The sequence below is a fragment of the Pleurodeles waltl genome, chromosome 5 (assembly GCF_031143425.1).
Source record: "Pleurodeles waltl isolate 20211129_DDA chromosome 5, aPleWal1.hap1.20221129, whole genome shotgun sequence".
In the NCBI taxonomy this organism is placed as follows: Eukaryota; Metazoa; Chordata; class Amphibia; order Caudata; family Salamandridae; genus Pleurodeles; species Pleurodeles waltl.
This window is the reverse complement of record NC_090444.1, coordinates 1,758,627,114-1,758,640,273: the sequence shown is the minus strand read 5'-3', so window position 1 is coordinate 1,758,640,273 and position 13,160 is coordinate 1,758,627,114. Positions and strand designations below refer to the sequence as shown.

At 44.5% G+C, this 13,160-nt stretch overlaps 1 long non-coding RNA gene across 2 annotated transcripts in view; it reads left to right on the top strand.

Moving 5' to 3' along the window:
- Nucleotides 1–10,244, top strand: part of LOC138296748 (uncharacterized) — a 46,206-nt gene extending 35,962 nt beyond the window's left edge. Inside the window, exon 3 of one of the 2 annotated variants that reach the window (XR_011203889.1) lies at nt 8,806–10,244. This is a non-coding gene — a long non-coding RNA (uncharacterized lncRNA). Of the gene's footprint in view, nt 1–8,470; nt 8,767–8,805 lie in introns of those variants that run through there. The other variant, XR_011203890.1, reaches the window with a different exon arrangement.
- The last annotated feature ends 2,916 nt before the right edge of the window (nt 10,245–13,160 follow it).

The window sequence follows — 13,160 nt, the reverse complement described above, 5'->3', positions numbered from 1 at the left end:
TATACGAAATGGGCCTGGGGAGACACTTGGTTAAGTGGCTATGCAAAGGACTGCGCCCCCTTTTACATGTAGGACTGACAGCTCTTAGAGACCCTTGGAAGATTAGATCACCCACTTCATGATAAAGAATGGCATTTTCTTTTAGATTAAGTTCGTTCAGTACACGCTTTTCCATAGAGCACATCTGACTCCGTCCGCACTGTACACAATTTTTCCTTCAGTTGCGTCCAACTGTCTGAGATGCCATACAGAAGATGCCGATCTCTTACATATGATATGGGTGTATCCTAAGTTATCTTGTTACTGGAAAGGTGTCCGGGGCACGCTTAGGACCCTAACCGAGCACACGTCGGTGGCACTATGGAACACTGCATACATACTAAGGTTATATCACATCCTAAATCTTCCTCGACACAGTCCCTCTTTATAGACTTAGCACTTTTCCTTGCTAAATGTCAGATAACGCATAGTTGGAAGTCGCCTGTTCCACCCACGGACAGAGCGGACATGGGGTTCAGCTTGAGCTTTGGCCCTGAGGAAGGAAGAATACAGACTGCTACGCAAATGCCCGATAGCCGTGTTATGGGATACTCTGTTGGAGCAGTTTCAGTCAGGAGTACAGGACACCCCCTAACACCTCCCATATCATTCTGGGCTTTCACAACTTGGCCTCTTATCTCTGTTCTTCCCCTGATCATGGTTGTTGACATCAACACTGATATATTGGATCTAAGTTAGGCTGGGACTTTTTTTCCTAATGTTCTGTGCTGACTGGGATGGCAACTAGATTGTTTTGGTGGTAGAGGTGGAGGGTGGGAGATGGGTGGGGATGTTCTTTCTTCCCTTGTTCTGTTGTTCATATTATTATAATGGTGGCACTTTTATTGATTTGCATGCTTATGGAATTCTAAAGGATTATGGATCATGTAAGATATATAGACATCGGCTAACACTTATATGTCTGATCTTTACCAAACTGCTTACACGGCAAATATTGAACGTGTTGTAACGATTCAGGCATGCATAATTCAATAAAATGCAATAAAATATGTTTTTTTTTAAATCTACCTTTCTATTGCCATGCTGAGTCATCCACCAGACATAGTTGCATTTGAGAAGGCTGTCGTACTATACAACATTGACAAATAGGAGAACAGAAAGAGATACTTTTGTCCCAGCTTGACATCACAATAATTTGAGTCATTAATGAAGGTAAGCAAAACTCAGATTACAATAAAACTAGCAGATATGGGTGGGGGAATTCTTATGAAAAACACAAAGACCTTAAAGTTAGATATAAGGTACTAAGTGCAAAATGAATCTGATTGCATGGCAGTAATAGTTCATCCCAAACCTAGACTTCAAACACTGATCGCAAATTTAGGGAATAAAGAACTGAAGAAAGACTAACTGTGTAATAAAGCACATTACTTTTTATTCACAACCATTAATGTACACCAGCCCTGTACATATTATCCAAACTACGTGAGCAATAGAATAAACATTAGGATGCTCTGTAGACCAAACGTATGACTCCAACTTAGATCTAAGGAGAGCTCAACATTTTATTCAGCACTCTAAAGTTTGTAATAAATAATTTTATTAACCCTTCCTTTCTTAACCAATGTATATAGCAGATATTACTATTACTCAATTGAATCATACTAAGGGGGACATTCTGACCCCGGCGGGCGGCGGTCACCGCCCGCCTGGCGGGAACCGCCATTTGACCGCTCTGCGGTCAAAAGACCGCTGGCGGCATTCCGACCTTCCCGCTGGGCCAGCGGGCGCTAACAATGTTAGCGCCCGCCGGCCCAGCGGGAAGGGGGCCTGCAACATTGAAGCCGGCTCCAAATGGAGCCGGCGGTGTTGCAGGTGTGCGACGGGTGCCGTTGCACCCGTCGCGCTTTTCACTGTCTGCTAGGCAGACAGTGAAAAGCAGGCTGGGGCCCTGTTAGGGGGCCCCTGCACTGCCCATGCCAGTGGCCAGGGGCCCCAGGACACCCGTTCCCGCCAGCCTCTTCCTGGCGGTGTAAACCACCAGAAACAGGATGGCGGGAAGGGGGTCAGCAAGCAGCGCTGCCCTGGCGGATTTGCCCAGCCGGGGGAAATCCGGCGGGAAACCACCGGACCCGGTGTCTGACCGCGGCTTTACCGCCGCGGTCAGAATGGGCAGGGAAGCACCGCCAGCCTGTTGGCGGTGCTTCCTCCATTCGCGGCCCTGGCGGTCTTTGACCGCCAGGGTCGGAATGACCCCCTAAGTTCACTGAATGCAGAAGGATAGAATGCTAAGTTGGCCTTGCTAGAATTTGAACTTGTGTCTTCAGCTCTCTGTATATTTCACTGTGAGCCTTCAACTTACAGAGCTTACTGAGCCATCACCTATCAGCTGATGTACAGAACACTATCTACAGGATAAGAATGCTATATTTGGACTTGACGCTGTTCGACCAGGTCATGTCTTGTTTACAATGAATTTTGACTCATTCTACACAAGTGTTGGAAATTTGCCCTTCTGCAGGGTCATTCCATTTCTTTTTCCTTTTTGCTGAACCCTAATTTTGCTGGTTATAGACCTCTGTGCTCTTTACCCCTTCTAACCAGTAGTTAAGTACTTGTGTTTCTCCTTGCACATGGTGAACCTGACATACCCCTAATTGGCATGTTTAACTTACCTGTCAGTCCCTAGTGGATGGTGCCCAAAGTGAACCCAGGGTCAATAATTTAATGGTCAACAGTTGGCTGCAGCACTCATGCCCCCTGCAGTGACAATGCAAACATGACTGCAGATCTGCTACTAGTAGCCAGGATCTACAGGTTTACACTGCAAATTCAGCTTTCAAAATAACCCCTTTTGACAGGCCTAAAACCCTTTTAAATATGTTAAAATAATGCCTACGTAAGTATTACTGCCCATTAAGGCAGGGTGCATAGTATTTAAAGGATGAGTAAATATTAGTGTTCAACATGCCCATAGAGTGACCTCAAATTTATTTTGACTGCTGCTGTTTCATGGAAAAGCACTGGAATGCAATATTAAATATTAATACTGTATCTCTGGAATGGGACTAGCTAGAAAAATAATGGAACAACTGTTTTAATAGTTATTAAAAATTCAGTTCAATGATGAAGTTGGATATTTTCTAAATACTACAGGAAAGTACCTTTCAGAAAGTTACCTTTGCTCTGCCTGAATTATCTGGAAGCTGAACTCCATTTTACTCTCTAGCTTCTGACAGCCAGTAATTAGAACTTCAGTTGGTGGGAATCAGATGTAAACTTGCTCCCAGGTCACGAACAAGAGGCCTCAAGAGTGAGGATGTGATTTTATGCTTTTGATAGGATGGTGTGTGGGGTGGGCCAAAAGAATCAACTAAATTAAAGAGGTCTACCTTGTTACAAGGAGATGTAGCTAACACCTGGGCCTTCACCCTTCTTTCATCTCTAACACAACTGACTGACGTCCATCACAGTGGGCCTTTTTGCTGACATCACAGAGTCAAATCTTGCTGGACTGTCAAGACCTGCTTGACAGGTCTGCTGAAGTTTTTCATATGACATTTGTGGCGGACCTCAAAGGAGTAATACAGAATATCAAAATCATTTGTTTGTATCTTCTGTCTGGTTGCTGAAAACTCAGCTTTGTACTACTGAACGTCTGTTCCTGAGTTTGTTGGGGGTACAGGCACTGGCTAAAACTTGGCTTTGGTATTAAATGTGTGAAGACACTAGGATTACCATTGTACACTCCCCACTCACCCTCACACCCAGCCCATAGCGCCCAAGTTTAGTGTGGCTGAAGATTTCAGCCATCTTGAAAATGCCCAAAGTGGGTAGGGTTAGCCCCAGAAACCTTACTCTACTGGTGAGGGCATCCCACCCACAAGCTAGTGGCAGGCATAAATGTGGCCTCTCCAGGCACCCAATTCAGAACTCTCCAGATACCCACTTCAGAACACTCCTGAACCTGAAGAAGAGCAGAAGTGAACTGAACCTACTGTCTGCAACCCAATGAGAGCACTGGAGGACTGGACCTGTTCTTTCTCTTATACCTAGGACAAAAGAATGGACTGTGGGACTTAAAAGAATATAGTTAGAAGGGCGAACCTGGTTAGTGTATCCATCTCGTGCTCCATAGCAGTCAGCGGCAAATTGAGCCTAGGCGTCCTAATGCAACGAGCGACTACCATTGACACTTTGTGCTTCTTGGCAATATTTCTGCTTAAAGCTTTAAAAATTAATATCTCCGCTTCCCCTTATTGTTTTTTTGTCAGTTTGGTGTAATTCTGTTTATTAAATGTACTTTATTTTTCTAATTAATTTTGGCATTTTTTTTATTATTTAGCATTTCGACTTTATTACTGTTTTAGTACTGCATACATATTTTACACTTTTCCTCCAATGTAAGCCTGTCTGTTAAATTACTTGGGGTTTAGGCTTAGGGTAATTTAGTGACTTTAAAGGTCTCTCTGACAAGGATTGTGATTATTATTTGAGGTGGGTAGTTACCCGCAGTTTCTTACAACAAATCTTTTCTATGAAGAAGCAGTAGAAGTAATTAAACACTGCCTGGAGATTAAAGACAGACCACACACAGTCTCAAATTTGTTTGGGGCGACACTAGTAGAGATATTTACTCTTGTAAACTTCCATTGTGTTCCAAGATTATTTTCTCAAGCCAGTGTACTAAATAGCAGTCAGCTGCTCATATTCCTTTGAACTGGCAAATTTATATATTGCCACTTACAAGTAAAAATTATGTTTCAACCACAACCAAGCAAAGGAACAATCTGAAAAAGTAGATTAAATGCATTGGCGATGTGGTCTACCTCTGGTTCAGGGCAATATAACACCTTACACTATTTTAATATTGGCTGAATGGTTGTGAGAGCCCCAATGATGTTTTGGTCACCTCCAGCCTGCAAAGGATAATAGGACCTTTTCAGAGAAAAGGAAAACACACTGATGTTTCTCACCCCTCTCTGGCTTATGTGCATGAAAGTTGGTGGCGCTTGTCCTTCACAAATTTTTAACCTATTAGTCCAAGATGTTTTACGCCATAATTTAGCTAGTATTTATGTAATCTGTCAAGCTGTGTAAAACCTCTCTCATATGTGTAAGCCAGAAGGTCCCAATTTGGTTCCCCATTTAACAGCCTTGCTCCTTGCAACTTGTCTTTTCTCTTCCCCTCCCCAGTTGGTGGGGATATGAGGGACCCTACAAACATTCACTCATCTCTCTAAGTCTTGGGTGTCAGGTGAATATATTTCGATGAAAGGTGTGGACTTGCATTTTGGGAGTCAGAGGGTATGGACATCCCTGTTCCTCTGCATGGTTGGGAGCGGGCCATTGGTGTGACTGCCTATTCTGGGGGTATCCTTGATAGTTCCTTTCACCTCTGGCTGTCGGGCTGTACCTGCATCTGTGTAAAGCCTCAGCTTATGAAGTAGTGTGTAAACGACTGGTGGGTATACAAGTTCTTTCCTTTGGGCTGTGCTGCTGGGTGGCTCTGGTGCTTGAAAGTGGGGCTGGGGGCAATGTGGACATATGAGGGAACTTTGCACAAAGGTGTATCGAGGGCAAGCCCGTCTGTTCTTGTCCTTTCCCATCCTCACCTGGCTGCTCACAGAGACAACCGTGCTGTTGGTTGTCTCTGCCGTATGCTGGATGTGACATTGACATTTCCTCCTACGCATTACAGGTTCTCCAGGGAATTTTTAGCATCTATGAATGAGGTTGGCTGTTATTTCATCCCAGTGGGGCAGACAGAGGATGATGTCTACTTCTCAATTTGTGGGATCTGTAGCCTCCACCACTGGCTTGCTTGAATGTGGAGTGGCTATGATGGAACAGGAGGTTAAGAAACAACCACATTGCCCTGGTTCAAATCGATCTGCAGGTCAAATTTTTTTTGCAGTATGCCGTAATCAATGCTCATTCTCTTACAAAGCATACAGCAGAGACCCAGGATGTATTAATGGATGATAATCTGGATATGCTCTTTATCACTGAATCTTGGACTACTTCAGAATCCAATCCTTAATTATCCACTTTCCCTCTAGTGGAGTGTGCGTTAAGTTTAGCTGATAGTGTCTTGTGAGCCTCTTGATAGCACAAAAGGATGCATGAGACTATTCATCAGGAGATTGATTGTTTGTAAGTGGCAAGACCTGAATTGACTGGACCATAGTTGATAAGCAACTGGTTCGGTCTGCGGAAGTCTTGTGTCCTATCAAGATAGAGTTTTAAAACACTTCCCACATCCAGGGAACGAAGAGTTCTTTCAGCTGGAGTAGAGGAATTCGGAAAGAATGTAAGTAAAGATATGGTATGCTTCACATGAAAATCCAAAATAACCTTACGGAGGAATTTCAGATGAGTTCTCATAACCACTTTGCTATAGTGGAAAACTGTTTATGGTTTTAGAGAATAAAGTTCTTGGATCTCGCTAACCCTACGAGCTGATATTATTGCGACAAGGAAAGCTGTCTTACAAGAAAGGTGTTGCAGGGAGGTTTTGTGAGTAAGCTCAAAGGAATCCTGCATAAGATGAGAGAGTACAATATTAAGCTCCGAGGGAGGCGAGGGACGCTGAAGGGGAGGGAAAACCTTCTTCAACCCTTCTAGAAAATTCTTGATTACGGGGATTTGGAAAAAAGAGGTGCCAGGTGATCTTTTATAGATGAGAATTGCAAGCCAGATTTTGCCAGGTGGAGTAAGTATGGAAGAATGACATCTTCCTGGCAAGATGTAGGGTCCACATTCTTAGAGGAACACCAATGCAAAATCTCTTCCTCTTGAAGGCATATGCAAGCATGTTGAAGGCTGCTTAGCCTCTCTGAGGGCATCCATACAGTCCTACAGCAGATTCAAGTGTCCGTACTGCACTAGCTCAGGAGCTATGCTGCCAAATTCAAAGAGGAGATATTGGGGTGTACCATCTGGCCTCCGAACTTCCTTAGCAGGTCTGGTCTGCATGGCAGCTTGAGATGTGGATGGACGGACCGGTGAAGGAGGTCCACGAAGCACCATTGATGTGGCCACTACAGAGCTATCAGGATCATCTTGGCTCTCAATTGGGACAGCTTGATGAGGACTGACGGAATCAGGGGAATCGGTGGAAAAATGTAAAGAAATCTTCAGGACCAGCTGATCCACAGGGCATTCCCCAGTTTCCCTGGCGAAGCTTCAGAAATTTTTGTTTTCTGCAGTGGCAAACTAGTCAATGCCTGGGGTTCCCCGCAGTTGAAAGATATTTTGTACGATGTTGTTGTGTAAGATCCAGTCGTGGTTTTCTTCTAGAAGACTGCTGAGAGAGCCTGAGTATTGTGCACATATGGAGGGTGAGTTGTGGTGATCATTAGGACCCTGGCTATGAGCCATTTCCAGATTGTTTAGGCCTTGTGTGATAAAGGCCTGGACCTTTTCCCTTCCTGCCTGTTGACATAGTTTATGGTGGTTGTATTGTCTGTCTGACAAAGCAGGGAGTGGGATCTGAACAACAGTTAAAATGCCTTCAGTGCTAGATGGATCTAACGCAGCTCAAGGAGATTGATATGATACGTCGTCTTTCTCTCTCTCTGGATTTAGAGGTGATCCATGTGGGCTCCCTGTCCCAGCAGTGAGGCATCCACCACTGTTGTTTGAGGAGGAAACACCTGACAAAAAGGCATCCCTCAAAGTAGATTTGTTGGAGAGCACCACCATTTCAGGGACAGCTTTGCATGATGGGATAGGTCTATCCTGTCATCCAGTTGCCTGTCAGTTGGTTCCATTGGTCCTCTAAACATACTTGCAGAGGTTGCATATGGAGAAGGGCATTCAGTGTGAGGAAAATGCAGGAGGCACTCAAGCCGAGGAGAGAGGATATTGTTCTCACCGTTGGATGGGAAGCTATCATGAGAGTGTGACACTTCAGAAGGATCGATAAGCATCTCTCCTCCGAAGGGGACACTCTTGCCTGTATTGTGTCAGTGAAAGCTCCCAGATAATGTAAGGTTTGAACCGGGATGGATGTTGATTTTGTGATGTTGACATAAAGGCCTAACCTTTGAAGGAGACTGCAAGTCTAATTGTAGTGAAGCTGGGCTTTTTGAGACGTTCACGCCTTGATTAGCCAATTGTCTAGGTATGAGTAGGCAAATATTTTGTGCTTCCTGAGATCTGCAGCCACCACTGCCATGCACTTGGAGAATGTTCTTGGTGCTGACTTGAGACGAAATGGAAGTACTCGGTAGTGATAATGGTGATTCCCCACTACAAACCTCAAGAACCTTTGCCGCTTTCTGCTGATTGGAATATGAAAGTATGCGTCTTAAAGGTCGATCGAACAAAGCTAATCTCACTGATGTATTTGGGGATAGATCTGGTGTAATAACAGCATCTGGAACGTTTCTTGCTGAATCCACTTGTTGGCTGTTTTGAGGTTGAGGATGGGTGTGAATTTGTTCTTGTCTTTCTTTTTCACCAGAAAGTACCTGAAATAAATGCCTGTCCCCGTTGTTCATGAGGAACAGGTTCCACTTCTTGGTTTTGTAAGAGGATGCTGACTTTTGACTGCAACAGTGGGAGTTGGAGTCTGGACGCCCCACTACGAACCTTTAAGAACCTTTGCCACTTTCTGCTGATTGGAATATGAAAGTATGCATCTTAAAGGTCGATCAAACAAAGCTAATCTCACTGGTGTACTTGGGGATAGATCTGGTATAATAACAGCATCTGGAACTTTTCTTGCTGAATCCACTTGTTGGCTGTTTTGAGGTTGAGGATGGGTATTAATTTGTTCTTGTCTTTCTTTTTCACCAGAAAGTACCTGAAATAAATGCCTGTCCCCCGTTGTTCATGAGGAACAGGTTCCACTTCTTGGTTTTGTAAGAGGATGCTGACTTTTGACTACAACAGCGGGAGATGGAATCTGGACGTTTTCGGAGGAATGGATGGTAAAGAACTGGTGAACCTGAGACAATATCCATTTTGTACAATAGTCAAAACCCAGGAGTTTTTTGTAATGTTTTGCCACTCTGCCAGATAGGAAGATATGCTTCCCACCTCCGGAGTGGTTAACTGTAAAGGGGGAAATAATAACTCAGGGTTTTGACATGAATGGTTGCTTGCATGATATAGTCGGTAGGATCGCTGGTGCTGTTGCTGTCTGCCACCTTGTTGGCATCCCCACTGAGGGGTTTGAACCCTCTGCAAGTAATAATGGCGTTGATAGGGACAGAAAGATTTTCTTTGCTCTCTGGGTCTCTCTAAGACAACTGCCTTCAGATTCTCCTTTTCTGCTTTCATGCTTGCCTTCTCATCATTGTGTGCCTTCTGAACAGAGTAATACCGGAGAATGTCAGGTTTAATATTCTCTGCTGTGATTCTGGCTTGAGGGAGGTAAGGCGAAGCCAAGATTGCCTCCGGAGAGTGACCCCGTGGAAGAACTGATGTGCCGCTAGTAGGGAAGAATCCTCAGCTGCCCTAATGATTTGAATAGAAATTAGAACTCCCTCATTGAGGGTTTCCACAAAGAGTTCTCATTTCTCTCATGGGAGATGGTCAACAAACTTCTGCATAGAGTCCCTTAGAGCCCTGTCATACCTTCCTAAAAATGTGGTTGCGCTCACCATTTTCATTGTCGTTGATACCGTACTGCAAACCATCCAACCCACTAACATCTTTCTTTATCAGGAGGAACTGTTGAAGTGGGAGTAGTGGCATGGTGTTTCTTTGCCACTACTACAACAACAGAGCCTGGTATTGGATCTGTACAGAAAAAGGCATGACCCTTCTCCAGAGGGCAGCATTTTTGAAGACGTCTGGATGGAGCTGGCTTGACAGAGGCTGGTGTCAAGAAGAGATCCTTAGCCGGTTCTAATAGTCCTGGCACTAGTGGCCGCAAAGGTCTTGATGCTGACCTATACTGAAGGTTTAAAAAAATATTGATGTGAATGGTGTTGGGGTTGACATCGCAATGTTGAGTTTTGCAGCTCCCCTTGGATTGGATTAGTGTAGGGTGGATTGGATTGCAGTGGGGTGGATTGTGGTGGATTGGAATGGATTGGAGTGGATTGGATTGTATGGGTTGGATTGGATTGGAGTGGGGTGATTGGATTGGAGTGAGGTAGATTAAGGTGGTTTGGAGTGGGGTTAGATGGATTAGAGTGGTGTGGGAGGATTGGATTGGAATGAGGCGGATTGGGTAACAGTGGACTTGATTGGAGTGGGTGGATTGGAGAGGGGTGAGTTGTATTGGAGTAGGGGTGGATTGGATTGGATTGGAGTGGGGTGGGTTGGATTGGAGTAGGGTGGGTGGAGTGGGGTGGATTGGATTTGAGTGGATTGGATTGGGGTTAGGTGTATTGGATTGGAGTGGAATAGATTGGACTGGGCTAGATTTAGGTGGACTGGATTAGTTTAGGGTGAATTGGATTGGTGTGGCGTGGATTGGATTGGTGTGGCATGGATTGTGGTGGATTGGAGTGGGGTGAATTGGGATGGAGTGGGGTGGGATGGATTGGAATGGAAGGAATTGGAGTGAGGCACATTGCTTTAGCTTGGAGGTGGTTGTTTGGGATTGGAGTGAAGCAAGTTGGAGTGGGGCAGATTGTTTTGGATGAAAGTGGGGCAGATTGGAGTGGAGCAGACTGAAATGGATTTGAGTGGGGTGGATTGGAATGAGGCAGATTCGAGTGGGACAGATTGTTTTGGATTGGAGTGGGGCAGATTGTTTTGTATTGCAGTAGGGCAGATTGAAGTGTGGAAGATTGTATTAGAGTAGATTGGAGTGGAGTGGATTGGGCTGGAGTGGGGTGTGGTGGACTGTGTTGGTGTGGGGTGGAAGGTATGGGAGTGGGATGGTTTGGAATGAAGTGACTTGCGATAGAGTGGTGTTGATTATATTGGGATGAGCTAGATTGGAGTGGGGAGTATTGTTTTGGATTAGAGAAGGGCAGATTGGAGTGGGGCTTATTGGAGAGGGATAGATTGTTTTGGATTGGAGTGGGGCAGATTGTTTTGTATTGCAGTGGGGCAGATTTAAGTGTGGAAGATTGTATTAGGGTAGACTGGAGTGGAGTGGATTGGGCTGGAGTGGGGTGGGGTGGACTGTGTTGGTGTGGGGTGGAGGGTATGGCAGTGGGATGGTTTGGAGAGAGGTAAATTGTGATGGAGTGGTTTTGATTATATTGGGATGAGCTAGATTGGAGTGGGGAGTATTGTATTGGATTGGAGTAGGGCAGATTGGAGTGGGGTATATTGGAGTGGAACAGATTGTTTTGGATTGAAGTGGAGCAGACTGGAGTGAGGCCGATTGGTGTGGGTCAGATTGTTTCGGGTTGGAGTGGGGCAAACTGGAGTTTGGCAGATTAGTTTGGGGTGGTTTGAGAGAATTGAAGTGGGGTGGGGTGGGTTGAAGTGGATTGGGATGAGTGGTTCAGATTGGAGTGGGATGGATTGGTGTAAATTGGGGTGGATTGTAGTTGTAGTAGGGTGGAGTGGGGTGGATTGGGGTATACTGCCCATTTATATGTTAAAGCATAATTTCAGAAATTACACATAATAAAGAAACAATGTTGCTTTGCAGTATTTAGAACAAGATTATCGTCATATTTTGAGAACAGTGCTCACGAGCAAAAACAAAAGAAAAAATTAGTGCAAACTGCAAAAAGACGACTTGGCAAAATAAAAGAAAGCTATAAAAAATAAAACTTTGCAATTTTGTTTGTTTGTACTACTGGACACGTTTTTGCCAGTCACAAGCCTTCTGGTTGCAGGGCATTAGAAGTTGAAAAGAACAAAATAGCACCTCAATCATATAGGGAGCAGCGGATAGGCACTGATTAAGTTGAATCAATCAGTGCTCCACGGACAGGAGCAGGAGCAGAAATGACGCTAGGCCTGCAGTGGCGAATTACAAAGCTGTAAAGAAGAGTGCCACGCAAGTCAACAAATGGCAAGTGACAGGCGGGCTCCAAGCCCTCCACTGTATACAACAGTGTTTCGCAAGCGAGACACATGTACTAGCGCATGCACTCATAGGCTCGACTCTACGAGCATGTAATTATATTTGTCATATTCATATTAGTTCTTCAGGCATAGGGTATAATAATGAAAATACGTAGAAGAACGTGCCGAAACGTGAAAGTGGTGACACAGTGCTAGTGACAGCAAAAAATACGTAGCCCAAAAATGGCGATTGAAATACTATCTTTTTCATCTGTTTATTGGTTTGCAATATACAAAGTACAAATCACAGCATCTGTAGACAAATCTTACATTGCCTAATTAAAGTCCACACAGTGTCCAGGAAATAAATTGTAAGGTAATACAAGTATGTACGTGTAACAACAAATACACTGTCTAGCAGAAATGTTTATGCCATAATATAGGAATGGTTGCTAGAATATAAACAAACTCAATAGAACTGAATTGTGATGCACAGTCAATAGGATATTGACTAAGATAATAGGATGTTTTGCACTAAATCAGACCTTTGTCACTGTTACATCATGCATAGCGTAGTTTGCAGACCTGAGGGGAACGCACACTCCCCTAAATTCAACAAAGCCATTTGTGAAACCGTCTGAAACAGAGAGAATCTATGCCGCCATGGAAGACATCCAAGTGGGGGGCCTTTGGAAGCAGGCATAGCAGTGCAACCGATGATATGAAGGATAGAGTGGGACAGAAGGAAGCTGGCCTAGTGCTGCGCCGATCATCTTAGGTCTGAGAGAGCTATAGATTATATTGACCTCTCCAGTGACCACTGGCTGTTAGATCATCAATAATGTCACTGCCCACAAGTAGGACAGAATGCAGATGTAGAAAAAAATCTGACGCATTTCTCAGAAATAGACTAGTGAACAGAAATAAGTAAAACTTGGCTGCTACAGAATAATTAAGAACTGCATGAAACAGAAATTACAGGTTCTCAAGGCCCAGAGTGATCACGGCATGGTGGTGTGCAGACGGTGTGAGTCCGAGAGTGCAGAAAGTGACAGAAGGGCCAAAGTAAACTGGCCTGGTGGTGTGCAGATGGCGTGAGTCTGAGAGCCCCTTGGGTCAGGGACGGCTTTAGTGCTGGTTGCACCTGGTGTGACAATCTTTTTGGTGCCCCTCCACCCACCCACCATTGACGTCCTTCTTGGATTCTCTCACTACCAACCAGCAAA